Raw genomic sequence first — 8,602 nt, forward strand, 5'->3', positions numbered from 1 at the left:
TAGTTGGAGTCCGGAACCAAAATGTGGTCCTTTTGGACTCAAATGACACAAATATGTGGGAAAAAAAATAGTGACATTTTTATATATAACGCCACTTAATCTGGCGCTATATATTAACAGTAACGGAACCGTTAATGTATAGCGCCATTTATTATGGCGCTATACTGCAAAAGCTGATACGGACTGGTATAAAGCCACAATAAGTGGCGCTATACTCCTCTCTCTCCTCTTCTTCTCAGGTTTGGCTTCTGTGTATTAATTTGTCTCTCACTCATCTCTTTTACCTGCTCACCCCAACAATGTCAATTACTCTCAGCCTTTCTTCGTACTTTAGTCATATCATTCAAGTTTTTACACTTTCTTTCATGTAGTAGTAATATAGTATTAGTACGTACTACTCTTTATTACCACCATAGCTCTAATCCACACAAGCTTAACAGGTCATCTGCCTTGTCTACTTGCTCACCCTTCACGTGTTTCCCCCATCTTTTTCTTCCTTTTCTTTCTACACACATAGATTTTTTTTTTTTCTTTAACCGTCCCATATTAGAACTTATTTTTAACCCTAGCTCCATATTATGATTTGCTGATTCACTTAATTTAGATTCTACGCTAAAGCTTGTTAAGGAAGTAAAGCGCGCGTTATCTACTGAAATATTCTTCATCCTTAAGGCTAAACCTGAAAATTTTAATTTAGGTATATACAAATTTAAACCAAACTAAAGATAAGATGTGTATCAAAACATTACATTAAATAATTTAAAAATTCAAATATTTAAGCCAAAGTGTCGAAAACTTGAATGATGTAATTTAAAAGTTATGGTCCAATTAGCCATGTCACGGATTTATAGGTTCATAGTACTTCATAACAAGAAGATGACGCTTTTGCATAAACTTGTACCAACTAATTCAGGTCTAATTTCCGGTAAACTCAGCGCTCATCACGACAAATATATTTGTTTTTTTTTTCCGAATATAAAACAAAATTATTAAGTTATGTAAAATTTAATTAATATATAACTCCAACATATTAAGACCGAAATTATGCACAAGCGTAAATACAACTATCAAACTGCATGTTGAGTCAGAAAAACAAAGGAGCTTATAGATACTAATATAGAGAAGGAATAATTCAGTATTATATTTTGGTCAATAACTAATAGTAGAATTTATCGACACACAACATCGGGAAATTTAGTTTTACAAATCTTTAGATATATTATATTAGTTATTTGATCTTTTTCGTAAGACACTAAAGAATATCATAGAACATTCATAAATATATTACAGGAGCTATATTATGCTCAAATTTTCCTATTCAAAATGGACACAGACTATTCTTTTTTGACGAACAAAAATAGGTTCGTACGAGAGAAAAGTCGCTCTGCCTTAAGTGGTAAAAATATTCACTTTTTTGGGGACAAAAATAGGTCTGTATATGAATATGAAATAAAAATAGCTCCTAAATAAATAGTTTTTATATTTTGGTTAAAAAAAATAGTGTTATTTTTCAACTAAACGTCACTAGTAAACATTACTCCCTCGCTCCACAAGTAAACACTACTCGCTCTTCCTAATTATGTGATACTGTTTGAATTTTAAAAGTTAAACAAATTTTTGTATTTTTCTTCTCTTTTGAATATTTTAAATTTTTTATTATTGTTATTTATGATATTTTCTTTAATATTTTTAGATATATAAATTTTATTTTGTAAAATACGAATATTTCATATTCGAATTGACGATAAAATTTAAGAAGTTTAATAATACATAAATAAAGTGAGTATTTGAGCAAAAAATACGAGAGACGTAGAAAAATGTATAGGAAATGAGTCTATTATTTTGAGGGGAAAGAGGAAAAAAGAAGAAGAGATGAGACGTTGCAACTCTTATCACTAGGCGTCAGGATTAGGTGACAACGGATGATTGGTTAATAATGGGACTGTAGTACGGTTTGCCAAGAGGAACTAGACCGGTCCTTGTCTGAACCAGTGGGTGTGAGCTACAAAGGAGTATAGCGCCACTTATTGTGGCTTTATACCAGTCCGTGTCAGCTTTTGCAGTATAGCACCACAATAAATGGCGCTATACATTAACGGTTCCGTTACTGTTAATATATAACGCCAGGTTAAGTGGCGTTATATATAAAAATGTCACTATTTTTTTTTCCACATATTTGTGTCATTTGAGTCCAAAAGGACCACATTTTGGTTCCGGACTCGAAATAGTTAGACCCTTCGATGTGATTATTTGGAAATGATCCAAAACTATTATTCTGTCCATTTCGGCGCAAAATCTGGTGTATCAAAACGTGCCACCCTTTCGCTGTGCCATCGCTCCTTTGTTTCTCAATAGTTGATTAATCAAAACAAAATAGAGACTACATGTGAATATTTCAAAATTTAAGCTTTTCGTATTTTAATTAGAGTTATAGTGACATATCTAAAACCATAAGCTTTTAATATATTTTATATTCCTTCATTATAATTTATATGGCGTAATCTGATTTGGCATAATATTTAAGAAAAATAGAAAAAAATTTTTTAAATTTGTGGTCTTAAAAATACTATATGTGTCTATAAGACATTTGAAACTTGCGGTCTTAAAATTATATAAATTTGTATGACTATAAAAACTTCCCATGAAGGATAAAATCATGAATAATTTAAAATTAAATTATTTTTAAATATCGAAATCTATCGTTCTTTTTGAAACGGACTATGACACCTTATGCGAATTCCACTTTTCGACAAATACTAGAAAGATGGTGGTTATATAAGTAGATATGCCTTAGATTTTCGTAACGCGTTTTAAAGCTATGCTGGCCTAGGCCCAAAACGAACAATATTTCTAATGCGTTGTGCTGTTACACGAACTAATAACAAAAGTATGTCACATAATTAGAAGTGAAGGAGTATATGTATCAAATAGTAATGAAACTGAGTGTGACATTGCATTGTGGAGTTTATCCTGTCATCTTAAAACCTGTAATCTGTTACCAGTAGAGCATGCATTCGGTACCCATAGTAGACACTATATATGAGGGACCGAGTGACAGAGAGAGCAAGCCAACTTTGTCACGGCGCCGGAAACGAACTCTTTAATTTACTCTTCTTTTTTTGCATATAAATATGTCGTACCTCAATATCATCCTCACCCTTCAATAAAAATAAAACCACCTCTGTTTCTTCTTTAGCATCAGTTACAGTACTAAATGATGAGTTGCTTACAAAAATGGCCTGAGCCAATTGTCCGAGTTCAATCATTGTCCGAAAGTGGCATCCGAAAAATCCCCGATCGTTTCGTGAAGCCGCCTTCGGACAGGCCGTATGTCACGGAGTTAACGGAGCCAACCTCCGTTAACGTTCCGTTGATAGACCTAGAAAACCTTAATTCTTCAAACGACTTTGTCCGTCAGGAAACATTTGACCTCATTTCACACGCTTGTCGTGAGTGGGGTTTCTTTCAGGTGGTTAACCACAAGGTTAGCCACAAACTGATGGAAAATATTCGCGCTGCTTGGCGCGAGTTTTTCCACCTTCCGTTAGAGGAGAAGCAAAAGTTTGCGAATTATCCTGTAACATATGAAGGGTATGGTAGCCGTATTGGGATGGAGGTAGGTGCCAAATTGGATTGGTGTGATTATTTCTTCCTTCATTATCTTCCTGAAGCGTTGAGGGACGAGAACAAATGGCCTTCTCTTCCAGTTTCATGCAGGTAAAATTTGTTGTTATACATGTTTAGTTTACTCTTGATTAGTGTAAGGAATTTTTATATCATTCGGTCATTTTTACTTATTGTAGCAGATAATCTATCTCATTTCTGATATTACAAATCTCACATATGAGGAGACTACATCTAAATATTTTTCGGTTGTAACTATTCTCTCTATTTTTGCAGTTTTTAAAAATAATTATGCAATCACGTTGCAAAAATATGGACAATTTTTATCTCTCACCTTCTCCATTTTTTTTGTCAGATGCCTCTTTAATTCTCCATATTTCAGTCAGATGGTTAGACGTCTCTCTATAAAAACTGTTACATCTGTTTTCTCTGCCTCTCCTCCATAATTGACATTTTCTTTGTCTTCTCCAACAATTGCTATCCACGGTTCACAGCAGTGGCGAAGCCAGATATTTTCCTAAGAGTATTGAGACTTGAAAAAGAAATTCTCAATAAAGGATGTTCAATATATTTTAATACATCTAAAATTTAATATTTTGCTTATATACACAGTGTAATTTTTTGCAATATTTCGACGAATGGCGGTCAACTGACCACCCTTAGCAAAAGCAAAAGGTGACTTCGCCCCTGGTTCACCGGTAAAAAAAAAGTGTTCATATTGTATATGGTTACTATTTGGACTCAAATATACAAATATGACCTTACAATAATAAGAAGGCAAGGGTAACTAACCTACTACAGTTAGTTTCTTCTTGTACTGAACTAAAGTTTGATTCTTTTTAATGAATTTATAAGTTTGGGATCCACAGTCATTATTCAAGCAGCCTACTATAGCAACTCATGCCAGAGGACTCGAGGAGTAATGACATTACATATATGGACATAAGGTTCAGTCTTTGTAAACTTTTTCAAGATCGTTATGCGCCAAAGTTGACTTCTGTCATCTTTCTATATATAGGACATTCTTCTATGAATCACGTTAAACGTGGAAAACATTTCTAGAAATATCATTTCTTTTTTCTTTTTTTCCCCTTCTATTTATACTCTCTCGGTTCCAATTTATTTGAACCCATTTGACTGGACATGGTCTTTAGGAAAAGAGAAAAGATTTTAACTTGTACTGTAAAATGAGGTACTATAAATCATTGCATAAAGGTAAATTATTTTCAAATAAGGAAAGAGATCATTCTTTTTGGCACGGACTAAAAAGGAAATAGGTTCATATAAATTGAAATGGAGGAAGTACTTTTTATTAATATTTTTTTATGATTTCTCAGGAAATTGGCCGCGGAATATGGGCAAGAGTTGGTGAAACTATGTCGAAAATTAACTAAGATTTTATCGATAAACCTTGGATTAAACGAGGATTATCTTCACCAAAGCTTTGGAGGAGATGGTGAAACTAGTGCATGCTTAAGAGCGAATTTTTACCCAAAAATGTCCACAGCCAGACCTTACACTTGGCCTCTCTCCCCACTCCGACCCTGGTGGCATCACCCTTCTCCTCCCTGACGCCGACATCGCCGGCCTCCAAATCCGCCGTGGCAACAACTGGCTAACTGTTAAACCAGTTCCAAATGCCTTCATTGTCAATATTGGAGATCAAATTCAGGTAATTCTCTTAGTTCTGTTGCTCTCTTCTTTTTATATGATGCTGTTTAATGAGGCACATAGTAAAGTACCTTAGAACTTGTGCTCTTAAACATGTCGTGACTTTACTATGGCTATAAGAACATCTCATTAAGGATAAAATAAGACATAAAATTAAAAAATTAAAAAGTTGCCATTGTTTTTAAAACAAATTAAAAAGAAAAAAGTAGTATGTCATATAAAATATACCATTGTGTGTTTCTTTATTAGCTAGAAAATGGATAAATTAAATAGTCGCTCACACAATCGTTTTAACTAAAAGTGGTCGGTGTGGAGATATAATATATGTATAATCCATATATAACATGTATATAACCATGTATAATTTATGTATACCGGTTAGAAAAAGTAAACAGTAAATCCGTCCGGCTATTTTGTCAAAGATCCCAACTAAAAATTGTAAATCAGTTATACTTTGTCCAAGTTTTGGTATATATATGGTCTCGTAAATGTTTTATTTGTACATAGCTTAATTTAATCATAAAAATGCCTACATGCAGGTGTTAAGTAATGCAATATACAAAAGCGTGGAGCATAGGGTAATTGTTAATTCAGCCAAAGAGAGAGTGTCCTTAGCATTCTTCTATAATCCAGGAGGTGACAAACTCATTAAACCTGCAAATGAGCTTGTGACAAAGGATTATCCTGCCTTATATTCTTCAATGACATTCAATGAGTACAGAGCTTTCATCAGAACCAAAGGTCCTTGTGGCAAATCTCAAATTGAATCACTTAAATCCCCTAGATAATTTCTTTATTTTTCCTGTTTCAAATGTCTTTTATATTATGCTATATTATATTCGTCTTAGTGTACAAAAGAAGCTACTAATTATAATTACTAGCATACTTTTACTATCTTGAAAAAGAAAAAAAAAAGAATATGAAACTAGGATGCATATATTTAAAATGTATTTGTTGGATTTCCTCTGTTAGCATTTTCATTTCTTGTATGTCCAGAGATAAGTTTTCATGTTCTTTATTGATATTAAGTAGAAATTAACACCTCTTGCAAAATTCGATCTCTCTATTGCTATAATTATTTTTTGGTTTATTTTTTCTGTTGTAGATGCTATAATTCAAACATTACATTATTGGATAAGATAAGTAGTTGCCCATTCAATACAGTCGAAGAAATTACTATATTGGTTACTAGACGTGAATGATTTTCTTTCTTGCTTTATACTTCAATATGAGCTTTTAATGGGGTTTTACTTAATTAAAGATACGGATGTAATATATTTTTTATTATCAATACTTTAACTTGTTATAAGGTAATTTTGATACCCTAACACAAATTTAGCATTACCAAATGCAAAACAGAGTAGCAGTTTGTCAATAAAACTCCTCCAGCAGGCCAATAATTAATAACCCACGTGTTAAATTATTTAATAATAAAATGCATGGAAATTAAAACATATGTGCCTTGTCTTTACTCTTTACTAAGAAAGGTACTTGCCACAGTTGCCAGTGGTTGATTTGTATTTATGGAGTAGCATATGAGATGAGATATTGAGAAGCTCTGACCAGAAAAACATGAAGAAGAAAAAAAAAAGGCAAATAAAAATGACAAAATTATCTCAAGGACTAACGTTACAAATCCCAGACCTGGCTTTGTGGGATTTTACTGGATCGTTATTATTGTTGTCGACTAACCTTACAAATGGGGCGGGTTTTCCCGATCAAAACGGTACGTGAAACTTTTTGCCGGTTATCCCATGACCATCTAATTGCTTAGGAAATGACCTTCTTTTATTTTACTTGTAAATTGTAACTGATAATTAAATCTTTTAGATCATGGTCTAAAGATAATTTTTTAGCAAACGAAAATTTTATCGTTCTAAAATTTTATAATTTACTGCAAACGCTAGACTACAATCAAATAATTTGTAAGCAAACTTCAAATTATATGAGAAAATATTAGACTCGAACCTTATTTTCCTGAAAGGATAAATTTTCCAAAAATTATACTCCCTCCGGTCCAAAATAAGTGATTTTTTGGCATTTTTCTTATGGTCCAAAATAAGTAATTTTTCCAGATTTCAAGAATGAATTAATTATTTTTTTCCTACATTGTCCTTGGAGTAAATAGTGTTGGAATATGTGTTAAGAGTGTTTATGTGAGATAGTAAAGGTTAATGTCACACCTCCTTTTTTACACACCTACCCCGAAGGATAAATGTATAAGGGAGTTTTTCCATTTAAAGTGACATTATTCGAAATGGGATCATTTATCTACTTTTAGAGTCGCCACTTGGGAAAGGATTGGCTTTTGGTGTCCCAAGTCACCGGTTTAATTTAAATCCCAAATCGAGGAAAAATTCGACTTCCCAATTGGAGTCTGCGAGCCAGAGATTCTGTGTAAGGAATTCTGTTGACCCGAGGGAAGGTGTTAGGCACCCCCGAATCCCGTGGTTCTAGCACGGTCGCTTAAATTATTATACATGGCTGAAATTCTAGTTTTAAATACATGCTCGGACCTATAGTGCAGTTTTAATATTATTTACCGCTTATAATTTATTTTTACGAAAGTGAACGCCGTTTAAGAGCGTGCTTTTGGATCACGTCACATGAAATGCACCCGGATCCTCAACACCTCTTATTCAACGTTTTGGGATTTGGATTTGGGTCACATGAAATGCACACCTGACTTTAAGAGGGTAATATTATTAGAGAACGCTCCTAAAGCGACTAACGTGTTATTAACTTTGCGGGGGCCATGGAAATTTGTTAAATGGCATGTCCCGAATTTCTAAATTATTTTAATAAAGTATTTAATGAGGGCCACGCAATTTATGAATTTTGTTTGGCGCGGCACGCCGTGTTTTACTTCTTTTTAAAGGTCATCCTAAAAGGGACTATTATTTTCTATTGAATTAGTCTCTAAAGGGCCTAATTAATTAGTAATTTAGGCTCCCAGCTCAAGTCCACATTTGAACAAGAGGAAGACCTCTTAATTCAAATGTGCTACTTAACTTGGACAGCCCAAAACCCGGTACTTTTTCAATTAAGAATTAATCTCAAAACCCATTCCAAAACGATAAAGCCCAACAGGATGTGAGTCTGGATTTAGACTCAACGAAATGAGCTGCTTGTGCGATTGGGCTCACCATTGAAGGGCCTTAAGCCCACAAAGAATATCTCGTACAAAGTTCAGTTACAAAGCTGAACACTAATTGCTTGGGCCTTGTGTTTGAGCCCAGAAACAGAATTCAAATTGGTGCAAGGTCTAGTATTAATCCGAGATCGGATATTGACTGCCGATGCTACA

At 33.6% G+C, this 8,602-nt stretch overlaps 1 pseudogene; it reads left to right on the forward strand.

Annotated features, from left to right (window-relative positions):
* Positions 1 to 3,064: 3,064 nt before the first annotated feature.
* LOC109210873 lies at positions 3,065 to 6,353 on the forward strand (annotated as a pseudogene).
* The last annotated feature ends 2,249 nt before the right edge of the window (positions 6,354 to 8,602 follow it).

This window comes from Nicotiana attenuata, unplaced genomic scaffold, assembly GCF_001879085.1.
Source record: "Nicotiana attenuata strain UT unplaced genomic scaffold, NIATTr2, whole genome shotgun sequence".
NCBI lineage: Eukaryota > Viridiplantae > Streptophyta > Magnoliopsida > Solanales > Solanaceae > Nicotiana > Nicotiana attenuata.